The sequence below is a fragment of the Heterocephalus glaber genome, unplaced genomic scaffold (genome assembly GCF_053883595.1).
Source record: "Heterocephalus glaber isolate CG9 unplaced genomic scaffold, H.glaber_assembly_v1.0 deba00001868, whole genome shotgun sequence".
Classification (NCBI taxonomy): Eukaryota; Metazoa; Chordata; class Mammalia; order Rodentia; family Bathyergidae; genus Heterocephalus; species Heterocephalus glaber.
In genome coordinates this window covers 650,706-668,235 of record NW_028258506.1, presented here as the reverse complement: position 1 = coordinate 668,235, position 17,530 = coordinate 650,706, and positions in this window count along the sequence as shown.

Sequence of the window (17,530 nt, the reverse complement as noted above, 5' to 3'; positions counted from 1 at the left end):
TCAAAAAAAGTAAAGAAAAGGTCCAAATCCATGCAATTAGGAATGAAAAGAGTGAAATTACAAGAGACCCAGCAGAACCCAGAGGAATATCAATACATTGAGAACCTATATGCCAAAATGATGGAAAATGCAGAAGAAATGGACAGATTCCTAGAAAGGTGTAAATTACAAAATTTGAATGAAGATGCCCTAAAATTCTAATCGACACAATATCAATCAATGAAATTAAAAACATATATAAAAACTTACCAACTAAGAAAAGCCTGGGTCCTGATGGCTTCACTGCTGAATTCTACAAGACATTTAGAGAGGAACTACTGCCACTACTGTTTAAACTCAATGAAATTGAAAGGCAAGAAATACTCCCAAATTCATTCCTGGAAGCAGGCATCACCTTGATCCCCAAAGAAGAGAAAGACCCAATTTGAAAAGAGAACTATAGGCCAATTTCACTAATGAACATGGATGCAAAAATCCATAATAAGATACTGGCAAATAGAATGCAGAAGATCATCAAGAAGATCGTACACCCTCGCCAAGTGGGATTCATCCATGTATGCAGGGATGGCTCGACATGTGATGATCAATCAATTTAATACCCTATATCAATAAAGCCAAGGGCAAAAGCCATATAAACATCTCAATAGATGCGAAAGAAAGCATTTGGCAAAAACCAACATGCATTTATGAAAAAAACACTCCAAAAATTGGAATAGATTGTCTCTACTACAATTTGATAAAAACCATTTATGAAAAACAAACAGCCTATATGATACTAAATGGTCAAAAATTGAAATCTTTCACACTAAAATCAGGAACAAGACAAGGATGTCCACTGTCACCACTCCTGTTCAATATACTTTTGGAAATATTAGCTTCAATGATAAGACAAGATAAAGAAATAAAAGGAAAAAAGATAGGAAATGAAATAAAATTATCATTATTTGCAGATGACACGATACTCTATGTAGAAGGCCCCAAGAACTCCACTAAAAGTCTTCTAGACTTAATAAACAAATTCAGCAAAGTAGCTGTATAAAAGGTCAATACACTAAAATCAATAGCTTTTCTGTACAAGCAAAACAGACTCACTGAGAGAAAAATGGGACAATCAATTCTTTGGACAAACACATCCAAAAAATTCAAATACCTAGGCATCAACCTTAAAAAAAGTCAAAGACCTCTACTGAGAAAAAGAGAGCACTAAGAAAAAATAGACTGAAGAGGATATCAGAAAATGGAAATACATCCCTTGCTCCTGGGAAGGAAAAATCAACATAGTGAAAATCGCCACATTTCCAAAACTGCTATATAGATTTAGTGCAATCCCATTTGAAATCCCAGCAGCATACTTCTCAAATCTGGATTAAAAAATACAGAAATTCATTTGAAATAAGAAGAGACCTAGAATAGCAAACACAATCCTAGGTCAAAAGCCAAGGTTGGGGGTTTCAAAATACCCAACTTGAAATTATACTATAAAGCTACTGCAAAAAAAAAGAAAAGAAAACACAGCATGGGGCCGGCAAAAAAACAGACCTGAGCACCAGTGGAGCAGATCGGAAGATGTGGAAACAGCTCCAGACACTCAGCCACCTCATCTCTGACAAAGGAACCAAACACCCTCACTGGAGGAAAGATAGCCTCTTTAAAAAATGGTGCTGGATAAATTGGGTTTCAACTTGCCAACGACCAAAACTAGACCTATATATCTCACCATGCACTAAACTAAAATGTTTTTTTGGTAAATTCTTTTATTGGTACATTTTAGGTACAACACAATTACATTTCTCATTGGGAAATGTAGCTTTACACCATGCATCTTGGTTCTTATTTTTTCCCCATTCCTAGCCCTCCCTTCACCCACTCCACCCTTCCCTATTTACAAAGATTTTATTTCCATTTTTCCATTTCTCATCATTTTTCCTTTCTCTTCTTTCCTTTTCCCTGCCCCTCCCACTATGCCTACCCCTTTGGACCTTTTCTTCCTATTTTACATTACCTATTGCCATTGGTACATTTAAGGTATACAATATAATGACATTCATCATTGGAAATTTGCACCTTTACATAATATTTCTTGGTTCTTATTTTTCACCCTTGCCCAGCCCTCCCTTCAACCCCTCCAGTCCTCCCTATTTATAAAGATTTTGTTCCTATTTTTCCTTTTTCTCATATTAATCCCATTCCCTTCTATCCTTTTCCCTATCCCATCCACTTCCTTCTCCTTTGCCCCTTTTCTTCCTATTTCACATTACCTATTATACATTTAGTCCTTATTTGCACTTTCAGTTTCCCACGCCAGAGAAACTATTCTGTATTTATACATGTGTGTCCTATTTATTTCACTTAAAGAGTATTGCCTCAATGTACATCCACTTAGCTATAAATGTCTTTAATTTCTCATTTTTTATGGCTGAGTAGTACTCCATTTTATAAAAAAAACACACACATTTTCATTATCCAGTCTCCAGTTGATGGGCCTTTTGGCTGTTTCCAAGTTTTAGCTATCATAAAATGTGCTGCTATGAATATGGGTGCACATATATCACTGTGTTATGATTCTTTTAATTCTTTGGGGAAGATTCCCAGGAGTGGAATAGCGGGGTCAAATGGGACTTCCAGTCCTAGTTCTTTGAGTTATTTCCATACTGATTTAAACAGTGGTTGAACCAGTCTACACTCCCACCAGCAGTGGAACAGGGTTCCTCTTCCCCCACAGCCCCTCCAGAATTTGTATTGGTTGATTTCATGATAGCAGCCATTCTTTCTGGAGTGAGGTGGAATCCCAGCATTGTTTTAATTTGCATCTCTCGAATGACCAGTGATGTTGAACATTTTTTCATGTATTTATTTGCTATTTTTACTTCTTTGTCTGAGAAATGTCTGTTCATTTCAGATGCCCATTTTCAGATTGGGTCTTTAAATTTGGGAGGTCTGATCTTTTTAAGTTCTTTATAGATTCGAGATAGTAGGCTTTGTCTGAGGAAGAGCAGGTGAAGATTTTTTCCCACATTGTGGGTTGTTTCTTCACACTGCTGTTGGTTTCTCTTGCTGTGCAGAAGCCTTTCAATAAGAAGAGATCCCATTTGTTGATTGTTTGTGCTAGTTCACGGCCAACTGAGTCTTTTTTCATAAAATATTTTCCTACACCAATGTCTTCAAGGGTTCTACCTAACCTCTGTTCCAACTGGTTCAGAGTTTCTATTTTAATATTTAGATCTTTAATCCATTTTGATTTTAGTTTAGTGCATGGTGAGAGATATCAGTCTAGCTTTAATCTTTGGCAAGTTGAAGCCCAATTTTTCCAGCACCATTTATTAAAGAGGCTATCTTTCCTCCAGTGAGGGTGTTTGGCTCCTTTATCAAAGATGAGATGGCTGAGTGTGTCTGGCTTTGTTTCTGCATCTTCTAATCTGTTTCTCTCATCCTCAGGTCTGTTTCTTTTCCAGTTCCATGCTATTTTTATTGTAGTAGCTTTTTAGTAGAGTTGCAGGTTGGGCATTTTGATACCCCCTGCCGCGTCTCTGTTACCTAGAAATGCTTTTGCTATTCTGGATCTCTTCTTGTTCCAAATGAATTTTTGGATTGTTTTCTCAAGGTCCATGAAGTATGCTGCTGGGTTCTCAATTGGAATTCCATTAAATTTATATAACAGTTTTGGAAGTATGGACATTTTCACTATATTAATCCTTCCTACTCAGGAGCAGGGGATGTCTGTCCATTTTCTGATATCATCTTCAATCTCTCTTTTCAGAGTGCCATATTTTTCAGAGAAGAGGTCTTTGATTTCTTTTGTTAGGATTATTCCTAGGTATTTCAGTTTTTTGGATGCTATTGTGAAAGGAATTATTTGCCCTTTTTCTTTCTCAGTGAATCTGACATTGCTGTAGAGGAAAGCTATTGATTTTTGTGTGTTGACCTTGTAACCAGCTACTTGACTGTATTTGGTTATTAAGTCTAGAAGACTTTTGGTGGCGTTCTTGGTGTCTTCTATATAGAGTATCATGTCATCTGCAAATAATGACAATTTGACTTCTTCATTTCCTATCTTTATTCCTTTTATTTCTTTCTCTTGTCTAATTGCCATGGCTAATGTTTCCAGAACTATATTGAACAAGCTTGGAGAGAGTTGGACATTCTTGTCTTGTTCCTGATTTTAGTGTGAAGGATTTCAGTTTTTGACCATTTAGTACGATATTTGCTGTTGGTTTTTCACAGATGGCTTCTATCAGTTTGAGGTAGAGACCATCTATTCCAATTTTTTGTAGGGTTTTTATCATAAATGCATGTTGGATTTCGTCAAATGCTTTTTCTGCTTCTATGGAGATAATCATATGGTTTTTGTCCTTGGCTCTATTGATGTTGTGTATTTCATTGTTTGATTTGCGTATATTGAACCATCCCTGCATTGCTGAGATGAATCCCACTTGATCAGGGTGTATGATTTCTTGATGATCTTCTGCTTTCTGTTTGCCATTATCATATTAAGAATTTTTGCATCTATGTTTATTAGTGAGATTGGCCTATAGTTCTCCTTTTCGGTTCAGTCTTTCTCTGCTTTGGAGATCAAGGTGATGCTTGCTTCCAGGAATGAATTTGAGAGTATTGTTTCCCTTTCAATTTCATTGGAGAGTTTAAACAGTAGTGGCAGCAGTTCCTCTCTAAATGTCTTGTAGAATTCAGCAGTGAAGCCATCAGGGCCCAGGCTTTTCTTAGTTGATAAATTTTTAATTACATTTTCATTTTCATTGCTTGATATTGGGTTGTTCAGAATTTTTAGGTCTTCTTTGTTCAACTTTGGAAATTCATATGTATCTAGGAATCTGTCCATTTCTTCTGTGTTTTCCCTCTTGCTGGCATATAGGTTCTGGAAGTAGGTATTGAGGATCCTCTGGATTTCTGCTGGGTCTGTTGTCATTTCACTCTTTTCATTCCTAATTGCATGGATTTGGGTCTTTTCTTTCCTTTTTCTGACAAGTTTGGCTAAGGGTTTGTCAATTTTGTTGATTCTTTCAAAGAACCAACTCTTGGCTTCATTGATTTTTTGTATCTTTCTCTTAGTCTCCATCGCATTGATTTCTCCTCTGATCTTTATAATTTCCTCTCTTGTATGAGCTCTGGAGTTGTCCTGTTCTTCTTTTTCTAGAAGCTTGATATTCAGCATCACGTTGTTTAATTGGGCTTGTTCTCTTTTCCTAATATGTGTATTCACAGCTATGAATTTCCTTCATAAGACTGCTTTCATTGTGTCCCATAGATTCCAATATGTTGTATTGTCATTGTCATTTAATTGAAGGAACTGTCTGATTTCTTCTTTAATTTCCTTTGTGACCCATTGGTTATTCAGAAGCCTGTTGTTCAATTTCCACGTACTTATGAAATTTTTTGAGATTTTTTTGCTATGGATCTCCAATTTCATCACACTATGGTGTGATAATATACAGGGGATAACTTCAATTCCTTTGCACTTAAGCATGTTCTATGTGTGAGTATGTGGTCTATTTTGGAGAATGACCCATGTGCAGCTGAGAAGAATGTATATTCTGATTTTGTGGGTTGGAAGACTGTAAACATGTGTTAAGTTCATTTGTTCAAGAGTTCGATTGAGTTCTAGTATTTCATTACTTATTTTTTGTCTAGCTGATCTATCTATTTGTGACAGTGGCATCTTGATCTCCCCCACTACAATTGTATTAGTGCATATATGACTTTTCATGTCCATTAGTATTTGTTTTATATAGTTGGGCACACTAGTGTTTGGTGCATAGATATTTATGATTGTCATCTCCTCCTCTTGGATTCTTCCCTTTAAAAGGATGTAGTGACCTTCTTCATCTCTTTTAATCAGTGTTGGTTTGAAATCTACTTGATCTGCAAAGAGGATAGCTACTCATGCTTTTTTTCGGGTTCCTGCCACATGGAGTATTGTTTTCCACACTTTAACTTTCAGTCTATGAGTTTCCTTTGGAATTAAGTGTCTTTCTTGTATGTAGCATACTGTTGGATTTTGCTTCTTGACCCATTCTGCCAGTCTATTTCTTTTGATTGGGGAATTGAGATGATTAACATTGATGGTTATAACTGAAATGAATTGACTTGTCATTGCCATGACTTTTTCTATTTGTTGGGTTCTCCCCTTTTACATTTAATTTCTTGTCATGCCAGATGGGTTCATTCTGCTCTGCTTCCTGGTGTTTTAATACTCAATGTCTGTTCCTAGCATATTGTGTAAAATTCTTTGGAGTGCTGGTTTGGTATTCATGAAGTTCCTAAGGTGCTCTTTGTCATGAAAGTATCTTATTTCTCCATCCATTTTGAGAGATAGTTTTGCAGGGTACATCAGTCTGGGTTGGAGGCTGTTTTCTTTTAGGGCTTGGAATATGTCACTCCAAGCTCTTCTTGCCTTGAGGATTTATGTTGAGAAGTCTGCTGTGATTCTGATGGGCTTTCCTTTCTATGTGATTTGTTTCTTTTCTCTGACTGCTTGGAGAACTTTGTTGTTCTGTTGTGTTTCTGGAATCCCCACAATTATATGCCTATGTGTAGATTTATTTTTGATCAAGGCTAGTTGGAGTCCTATATACCTCTCTTATCTGTATGTCAAGCTCTTTTCCCCTGCTTGGGAAGTTTTCTGCCATTATTTCTTCTGAAGAGATTTTTTATGTCATCTTCACTCTCTCCTGTTTCTTCATTGAGCCCAATCAGTCTTACGTTATTCTTCTTTGCATCATCTAGCAGCTGCTGGATTGATTTCTCATGTTCCCATATAGTTTTGAAGCAATTTTTCTTTTCCTGGTCACTAACTGCAATCTTATCTTCTCTATCTGAAATTCTGTCCTCACATTGGCTCATTCTGCTGTGTAGACTTTCAATGGAGTTTTTCATGTCCTGGAAATCTATTTGCATCTGTTTTATGGATTCCATTTTTTTCCTATGTTGGGATTCCATCATGTTCTTGAGCTCCTCTCTAGATTTATTAATCATGTCTTGCACTAGGGGCACAATTTCTACTGTTATCTGAGAAATTGTTTCTGATTTCATTTTTTCCAGATCCCCTTTTGTTGCCAGTTCATTGGGTCCAGGTGGCTGAGTATCAGAGTGTTCCATCTCATTTCCGTTTGGAGTTGCTGTAGGTGATCTGGAAGTCTGGCTTTGAGACTTATTTACCTGTTTTCTCATTTCGACTGTGGGGGGTGCTTTTGGCTCCTGCACGGATTACCTCCTCTGATTTGGGAGAGGTGAGACAGGGTCCGGAAGCAGCGCTATGGATGGTGGCCCAAAAGCCCTTTCCTGTGGGCTGGGAGTAGCAGGAGGGATGGTAGTCAGGAAGCCCTTTCCTCTGGTCCAGGAGCAGTGGGATTGTGGCTCAGAACTCCCTACCTCTGGGCTGGGAGCAGCTGGACTCAGTACAGTGGTCTGGTGGACCTGTGTCCTCTGCATCTTTGTAGTGTGGAAACAGGTGGCTGTACAGAGCAGCGGGGGGGGGGGTTCCTGTGGATTGTTCCTGGGGTGTGGGCTGATTCAGCATGTTCCACGTGACTCAGGACCTCGGTAGGTCATGCACAGATCTGCCTGTCTGCAGCTGGCTGATTCAGCCTGTTCCATGCGACTCTAAACTAAAATTGAAATGGATTAAAGATATAAACATTAAAGCAGAAACTCTGAACCAGCTGGAACAGAGTTTAGATAGAACTCTTGAAAACACTACCGTAGGAAAAGATTTTTTGAACAAAATTTCAGTTGCCCGAGAGCTAGCACAAGCAATCAATAAGTGCAATCTCTTCTTACTAAAAATCTCCTGCATAGCAAGAAAAACCACCAACATTATGAAGATACAACCCACAATTTGGGAAAAAAATTTCATCAGCTGTCCCTGAGACAAAGGTCTGCTATCTAGAATTTATAAAGAACATCAAGAAATCAGATCTCTCATATTCAAAGACCCAATCCAAAAATGACCATCTGAAATAAAGACATTTCTCAGATAAAGAAATAAAAGCAGCAAATAGACATATGAAAAAATGTTCAACATCACTGGTCATTCAAGAGATGGAGAACAAAACAACACTACGATTCCACCTCACACCAGTAAGAATGGCTGCTATCATGAAATCAACCAATAAAAAATATTGGACAGGCTGTCATGAAAAAGGAACTCTGCTCCACTGCTGGTGGGAGTGTAGCCTGGTGAAACCATTGTAGAAATCTTTGTGGAGATACTTCAAAGAAGTAGGATTGGAAGTCTCATCTGTCCCACTTATTCCCCTGCCTCGTATCTTCCCCAAATAATTAAAGGAATCACACCACAGTGATATATGTGCACCCATGTTCATATAGACACACATTTCATGATAGTTAAAACTTAGAAGCAACCCATTTGCCCATCAACTGGAGACTTGATAAAGAAAATGAGGTTTTTTTTATAAAATGGAATGTTACTCAGCCATAAAGAATGAGAAACTAGAGGCATTTATAGCTAAAAAGATGCACATTGAGGAGATAATATTAAGTGAAATAATTAGGATGCACATGTTTCTCTGTGAGAAACTTAAGGTGTAAATAAGGACTAAAAGGTATTATAGGTAATGTGATATAGGAAGAACAGATGCAAAATGGAAGGGGAATTGGAATGGAATTACTATCAGAAAAATAAAAAGTGGAAGCACATCTTTGTAGAAAGGGAAGGGTGGAGGGGTAGAAGGGAGGGCAAGGGAATGGGGAAAATATAAGAACCAAGATGGATTATGTAAAGGTGCAAATTTCCAATGATGAATGTCATTATATTGTATACCTTACATGTATCAATAAAATTAATTATATATATTATTCCTCCATAATGCCATATACATTGAAAAATTGTGTTTTTATTAATGAATATTAGTTATACCGATTAATGGATTTTATTTTGTCACATCTGTATATACATGTAATATACTTTAATCCTCTTCTTGCCCCTAACATTGTTTTGCTCTTATCCTCTAATAGCCCTTATCTATTTTCATGTCTTCACTTTATGTGATTTTTAAAAATAATTGTTTGTGACATATGAAAGAAAATTCATTTGAGATTTTGAGCCTGGTTCATTTTTCTTAACACGATAATCTCCAGTTCCATTCATTTTCTTGGAAATAACATGATTCTATTCTTCTTTATGGCTGAATAATATTCCACTGTGTGTATCTACACACTTTTTCTTTATTTATTTATCAATTGATGGACATCTAGGCTAATTCCATAGCTTAGTTATTGTGAACAAGGACTCCTGGTCTATGGATATCCAGATAGGTCTGTAGTATGCTAATTTTATCCTGAGATATACTGAGAAGTGGTACAGATAGATTAACTAGTATCTCTATTTTTAGTTTTTTTCCTTCAGAAAACTACATATTATTTTCCATAGTGCCTATACACGTGTACATTCCCACCAACCATGTGGAAGATTTCATTTAGCTTCACATCTTTATGAGCACTTGTTTCTTGTATTTTTAGTGACAGCCATTCTTTCTGGAGTGCGATGTAATCTAACTGTAGTTTTTATTTGCATTTCCTGATAGCCAAAGAAATTGAACATGTGTATCATGCTTATTGAACATTTGTATTTCTTCTCTTGAGAAGGGTCAGTTAGTTAATTTGCTTATTTATTGATTGATTCAGCTATTTGTTTGGGGTTCTTTTTAGTTCTTCATATGTTGCTGATATTTGGCCCCTATGCAAAGGATAGTAGGTGGAGCTTTTCTGCCATTCTGTAAACTGTCTCTTTGCTTTGTTCTTTCTTTGCTATGCAGAAGTTTTTTTAATTTGGGGAAGAATGAATATTAAAAATATTGTGACAGCTATTAAATGTATTGGCTTAAAAGTGACACATCATTTTCAATAGTATTTCATTGGACAGATGAAAATATTTTTCATGCACAAATTCAAAGTAAAAAGAAAATTCAATCTGCTTGTGTGTTCAGTAAGTGAGGATAACCAGAAATATCATTAATCAGCAGTAAAATCCACCACAGTGTCACACACCACATGAGAATCCATGAAACGTTATGCAGTCTATTACATAAAAATATGAGCACAGATTATAGTTTTAAGCTTGAACACCTCTTTTTCTGCTTAGTCCCTCTGTAAGTTTGAGAAAGTTTTTTTACTATTTTGCTTTGTGTTGTGTGTTTGTGTGTGTACATGTTTTCTATTAGAACATCAATATCCTCACCTATAAGAGGGATATATTGGAAGGCTGGTTTGGTATTTATGAAGTTCTTCAGGTGTTCTTTTTTGTTAAAATATCTTATTTCTATTCATTTTGAAAGATAGTTTTGAAGGGTACATCAATCGGGTTTGGAGATTTGTTTACTTTTAGGGCTTGAAATACTTCACTCCAGCCTCTTCTTGACTTGAGGGTTTGTTCTGAGGAATCTGCTTTGATTTTGATGGAGTTTCCTTTATGTGATTTTTTTTTCTTTTCTGTAACTGCTTCTAGTATTTTGTTCTTCTGTTTGGTTTCTGGAATCTTGACTATTATATGCCCAGGTATAAATTTCTTTGATCAAAGCTAATTGTTGTCCTAGATGCCTCACATATCAATTTCAAATTATATTCTCTTGCTTGGTAGGTTCTCTTCCATTACTTTTTTGAACAGTATTTTTTCATGGCATTTGCCCTATCTCCTGTTTCTTCATTGACTCTATTCCATCTTATATTATTCTTCTTTGTAGCATCTAGCAGCTGCTGGATTGATTTCTCATGGTCCCTTTCTGTGTTTAAGGAATCTTTCCTTTCCTGGTCACTAGATTCCATCCTGTGTACTATATCTAATATTCCATGCTCACATTGGGTCATTTTGCTGCATAAATTTGCAGTGGAGTTTTTAATCTCCTGGATGTCTTTTTGGATCTCTTTTATGGATTGCTTTTCTTTCCTATGCTGGGATTCCATCAAGTTCCTGAGCTCCTCTATTTTTTTATTTGTATCTGCTCTCTGGAGGTTTTGTGGGTTTTTTTGTACTGGGAATTGAACTCTGAACCTTGTGCTTGAGAGGCAGGCACAGGACCACTGAGCTAAATCCCAGCCCTATCTAATGTTATTAATCATGTTTTTCACCATGGTCCTTGTCTCCTGAGCTATATGAGAAGTTATTTCTGATTTCATTTTTTTCTATATCCTCTTTCATTGCCAGTTGAGGGAGTCAGAGTGTTTGAGTTTCAAATTGTACTGTTTCACCCCCTGGATTTATACTTGGTGAACTAGAAGTCTGGGTTTGCATCTTGTTTACTTGTCTTTTCGTTTCTATGTTTTTGGTTATTGTTGAAGTTTTTTATTTAATTTGCTGCTTGTATATTGCTTATTGCAAATATATTTATTGCTAGTATTTAAAGACCTTAGGAAATGACTACTTCTTGAGTTGTCTCCTTGGTATAGTTGGCCTTTGGGTTTTTGCATCTCTAATGACCTTTAACCATCTCAGTTATGGTATACCAGTAAAGAAAACTAACTAGAGCAATCACATATTCTTCTCCAGAATAATACAATCAGCATCAACAATAGCATCAAACACAGATTAGAAAATGACCAATTTTGGTAGCTATTATTCTGACACCTTCACCTGCATAAACTAGACTTGTGGTTATATATAAAAATCAACAGCCAACAAGAAATATGTTTACAGTTAGTAAGACTTTCAAACTAGCAGCTTTATCCTCTGGGAAGAAGACTTAGAAGGAGTTGGGGGATATAGAGAGATAGGTGGGAAGGTTAGAAGGCTAGAGGACACAGAATGATCACACAAACTTTGTGAATCTGGTGAAGAAAGGAAGAAAAGAGAGAAGGAAGGAACTGAAGCAAGAATAGAACTATATTACAGCAATAGGAAAACTAGAAACTCTATACTCATTTAATAATTCATGAAAATAAGGGAATAAATATGACAAAAATAGGAACAAGCAAGGATGGAAATGAAGATGAAGAGAAAAGAGAAAGAAAGGAAGGAAGAAAGAAAAAAAGAAAGAAAGTAAAAAAGATCCTCTTTGAGGTTGATTTTGCTATTGTGGTAGACAATGTGGGCAGCAGTGTGCAGAGCTGAGTCAATTAATCTCAGCAAACCAGTTGTAGTCCAGTGAGATTCCTGCTGCTTTCTGGCTTTGAGGGCAGAATGGGACTTCCTGACCTCCTGCAGGTTAGAACTCTACAAGGTTCTACTGCAGGTTTGAGCACCCCTTCCCTCATAGCAGGTCCAAATTCAGTATGAGGTGATAGTCACAGCAACTCACCTATTGCTGTAGTCCACTCTGGCTTTGATTTCCCAGAGGGCTTCAGTTTGCAACAACAAAAATCCTCCCTCTTCTGATCAATACTGTGCCATCTTCCCTAGCTCATAGCAATGGCTCTCTGGCTTCAGGTTCTTCTACTGCATAGATGCAGATACACAGCTTTCCTGGGTATGGGGAGGCTGCTTTTCTTCCAGGGTCTGGGAATGAGAGGGCACAAATTATTCTTTTATAATCTCCTTCCCCACATCCTCTCTTCTCAAGTTCCCCTTTGTCAACTTTCATTATTGTTGATATTGGTAATATTCATCACTTTAATCATTTATTATTTTTTGTGTTTTGAATCTACAAACTCCTCTCTTCAAAGTAATTATATAATAATAGATTAATTGTTGTAAACTGGTGTCAATCACTTTTCCTCCCCTCAAACTGTATTTTGCTATTATCTATTGTATAAGACCTTATAAATATGATATCTAAAAGATTTGACCCAAAATTTTTAGGACTGCTAAAGAAAGTCAGCAAAGCTCTAATACTAAGTCAGTATTTAGCAAACAATAATATTTCTGTACAACATTAATGCAGTATCAAAAAAGAAACCAAGAAAAGTTTCATTTCCAAAGTTGCATAAAATATCTAGAAATGAAGTTAACAAAAGAGGTGAAGGAACTCTACAGTGAAACACTGATGAGCTATATTCATTAGGATAAAAAAATAAGAAAAATCTTCTATGTTCATGGTTTGCAAATATTAATGTTGTAACATGTCCTTATGCACAAAGGCAAATAGGGATTCAATGTAATTAATAATCATCAAAATAAAGAAGACACTCATCACAAATATCAAAAGAAAACTTAAAGTGTATAGGGAAAGTTGGTGGACTAGAAGTGGTTTGGGTCATGAGAAGGTCTCAGATATTATTATTAAAGCAATGGGAGATTGCTGTGTAAGGATATTCACCAAGAACCTGGGTATCATATCCTGCTAGTGATGGTAACCAGGCAAAATACAGACAGGTTCATGATTAGTAAGATAAGATCATTAACTGAAACAAAATATCTCAGTGTTGAATGAGCTTCTGCTAAAATGGGGTGGATAACATCCCCTCTTGCTTAGGAATAAAATGACACAACACTCTCATTCAGTGGATCTGATTCATGTTGGGACACACATAGTGCAAACAGGAGGTTTGCGTGCACCCATCTAAACAGAGAGACGAGTGATAATACCCATCCTCTCTTCCCAAGATTTCAAGAGGAGCAGATAAACAACACAGCATAGGGATCACACATGCTTCATGGTTTTGCCTCACTAAAATGAGTAGCTGGCAGACTCAAACAGAATTTGGGCAGAAAGCCATTTTCATTCACTCCTTTAGGCTAGGAATTGAAGGACCTCAATATTTTTCATAACTTCAAAATGAAACTCCCATCATGTGATAGGGTCAGGGTGTAGGATGTTTTTGATGATCTTCTGCATTCTGTTTGCCAGTAACATTTTGAGGATTTTTGCATCTATGTTCATTAGTGAGATTGGCCTACAGTTCTCTTTTTTGGTTGGGTCTTTCTCTGCTTTGAGGATGAAGGTGATGCTTGCTTCCAGGAATATATTTCAGTGTATTGCCTACCTTTCACTTTCATTGAAGAGTTTAAAGAGTAGTGGCAATAGTTCTTCTCCAAATGCCTTATAGAATTCAGTGGTGAAGCCATCAGGACCTGGGCTTTTATGTGTTGGTCTGATTTTAATTATGTTTTCAATTTCATTGATTGATATTTGGTTGTTTAGAATTTTTAGGTCTCATTAATTCAACTTTGTTAATTCATAAATTTCTAGGAATCTGTCCATTTGTTCTTTGTTTTCCATCTTATTGGTGTATAGGTTCTTAAAGTAGGTATTCATGAACCTCTGGATTTTTGCTACATCTGTTGGAATTTCACCCTTTTCATTTCTAATTGCATGGATATGAGTCTTTTCTTTCCTTTTTTTCTTTGTACTGGAGATCAAACTCAGGAGCTTGTGTTTGTGAGGCAGGCAGTGGAAGAATTGAACTAAATCCCTGGCACTTTCCTTTTATTTTTTGATAAGATTGGCTAAATGTTTGTAAATTTTGTTTTTTTTTTTCTTCTGAAAAACCAACACTTTGCTTCAATGATTTTTTTTATCATTCTCTTAGTCTACATTGCATTGATTTCTGTCCTCATCTGTATCCTTCCCTTCTTTGTATGAGCTTTGGGTTTGTCCTGTTCTTTTTTCTAGAAGCTTGAGGTGCAGCATCTGGATGTTTATTTGAACTCACTGTCTTTTCTTCATATGAGTATTCACTGCCAAGAATTTCCCTCATAAGAATGCTTTCATTGTGTCCCATAGACCAATAAATGTATTGACATTGTCATTAAGTTGTAGAAACTGTCTGATTTCTTCTTGAATTTTTTCTGTGACCTCTTAGTTATTCAGAAGTGTGTTCTTCCATTTCCATGTTTTTATGAAATTCTTGTAGTTTCTTTTGCTATTGCTCTTCAAATTCACTGCAGTATGGTCTGATAATATAGAGTGTATAACTTGGATATCTTTGCACATACTTAAATATGTTCTATGAGCTAGTATGTGGTCTATTTTGGAGAATGACCATGTGCATCCAAATAGAATGTGCATTCTGATTTTGTGGTTGGAACACTCTGTAACGATCTGTTAAGTTCATTTAAGAATTCGATTGAGTTCTAGTATTTTAGTTATTTTCTTTCTAGTTGATCTATCTATTTGCAACAGTGGTGTATTGAGGACTTCCACTACTATTGAATTAGTGATTATTTGATTTTTCATGTCAGTTAGCAGTTGTTTGAAATAGTTGGGTGCCCTAGTATTTGGTGCACATGTATTTATCATTGTCATCTCTTCCTCTCAAATTGTTCCCTTTACAAGTATGTAGTGTAATTCTTTGCTTCCTCTTAATGAGTGTTGGTATGAAATCCATTTGGTTTGCAAAGAGGATAGCTACTCCTGCTTTTGTTTGAGTTCCTATTGCATGGATTATTGTTTTCCACCATTTCACTTTCAGTCCACGAATTTCTTTCTTTTTCTTTTTTTTTTTCTTTCTTTTTTATTTTTTGCTACCATGGATCAAGCTCAAGAGCTTGCATTTGTGAATCAGGTGACGGCACCACTGAGCTAAATCCCCAGCACCTAGGAATTTCTTTTTGAATTAAGTGTCTTTCTTGTATGTAGCATATTGTTGGATCTTGCTTCTTGACCCATTCTGCCAGTCTATTATTTTAAATGGTGGGTTGACATAATTAAACTTAATGATGATAACTGATAAGACTTATCCTTCTCATGTCTTATTCTTTTTCTTGGATTCTCCCCCTTTGCATTTAATTTCTTGTCATGCCTGATGGATTCATTCTGAATGGCTTGCTGGGGTTGTGATCCTCATTTCCTTTTCCTAGGATATTGTTTAAAAATTTTTGGAGTGTTGGTTTGGTATTTATTAAGTTCCTCAAGTGCTGTTAGTCATGAAAGTACTTTATTTCTCCATCAAATTTGAAAGAATTTTGTAGGGTACATCAAACTGGGTAGGAGGTTGTTTTCTTTGGCGTTTAAAACACATCACTCCAGTCTATTTTGCCTTGAGGATTTGTGTTGAGAATTCTGGTGTGATTCTGATGGACTTTCCTTTGTATGTGATTTGTTTCTTTTACCAGCTGCTTGTAGGATTTTGTTTTTCTGTTGGGTTTCCAGAATCTTAACATTTATATGCTTAGATGTAGATTTTTTTTTTATCATGGGTAGCTGGGGTCCTATTTGCCTCCCTTATGTGTATGTCAAGTTTTTTTTCCCCTACTTGGGAAGTTTTCTGACATTTCTTCTGTGAACAGTTTTTTAAGCTTTTTTATTCTCTCCTGCTTCTTCATTGACTCTGATCAGTCATATGTTATTCTTCTTTGCATCATCTAGCAGCTGCTGTATTTATTTCTCATAGCCCATTACAATTTTTAAGAAATTTATTCTTTTCCTGGTCACTAACTGCAATCCTATCTTCTATATCTGATATTCTATTCTCACAGTGGTCATTCTGCTGTTAAACTTTCAATGGAGTTTTAATCTCTTGGAAATCTGTTTGCATCTGTTTTATTGATTCCATTTGTTTCCTATGTTGGGATTCCATCATGTTCCTCAGCTCCTCTATTTTTTTTATCTGTGTCTGCTCTAGATTTATTAATCATGTCTTGCACTATGGACACAATCTTTGTTGTAATCTGAGCGATTATTTCTGATTTCATTTTTTCAGATCCTTTTCCCTTGCAATTTCATGGATTCCAGGTGGTTGAGTATCAGATTGTTCCATTTCATTCCCCCCTGGAGTTGTCTTAGGTGATCTGGAAGTCCAGTTTTGAGACTTGTTTACGTGTCTTCTCATTTTAACAGATGCATCCTGCTGTGCCTTTGTTGAGGCAACTTTTTGCTCAGCCAGTCGTCTTCAATTCTCAGTAAGCCACTAAAAGACCTTTTCTCTGCTTCTCACTACTGTACCAACAACTTGGTTTAGAATGAATCCCTGAGCTGTCTTATTGTCCAGCCAGGGTTCTGGCTGGGGCCTGCACACACTTGGGATGAAATCTGTATGTGTCTGAGTAGAGCCTGCCACACTGTGTAGCTGTTTTCTGGGAGGTTCTTTAGTTGGAGGCTTGCACCCCAGTCACTGATTTCTAAGCAGGGTTCTAGCTAAGGTCTGCTCACAAATATGAATAGAATCTAGGTGGGCCTCTGTCTGTGACTTGTGTGCCTAGGCAGCTCTTTTCCAAGCAGTTTTTTTGCTTTGGCTTATGGGTCCAAACAGCTGGTGTCAGGGCAGGGCCTTAACTAGACATGCCTGCATCTGGGCTGCTCTTGTACACATATGCTTCTCCCTGAGTGTGAAAACATTTTTTGATGTTACTCTACCCTAACCAAAATAATTAAAAAAGTATATTACCTGCTTTGTTCATATTTGTATTTTCACTAAGATATACCATATATGTATTTTTATATATACTCAAATGAGAACCAAAGGGAGATTTTTTAAAAAACCAGAGAAATAAAGCTAAGTTTCAAAACACTTGTATTAGACAAAACTTTGTTGAGCAGCAAAAAAACTGAAACAATTTATAAAATTAGTATAATGTCACCATATCAACAAAAATGTAATGCCAAGCTTATTGGCATGATATGGTATCATGTTCATAGGGCATTTTGTTCTGTAGAAGATGCTCAGTGATGGTTTTGCTGTTCTTAAG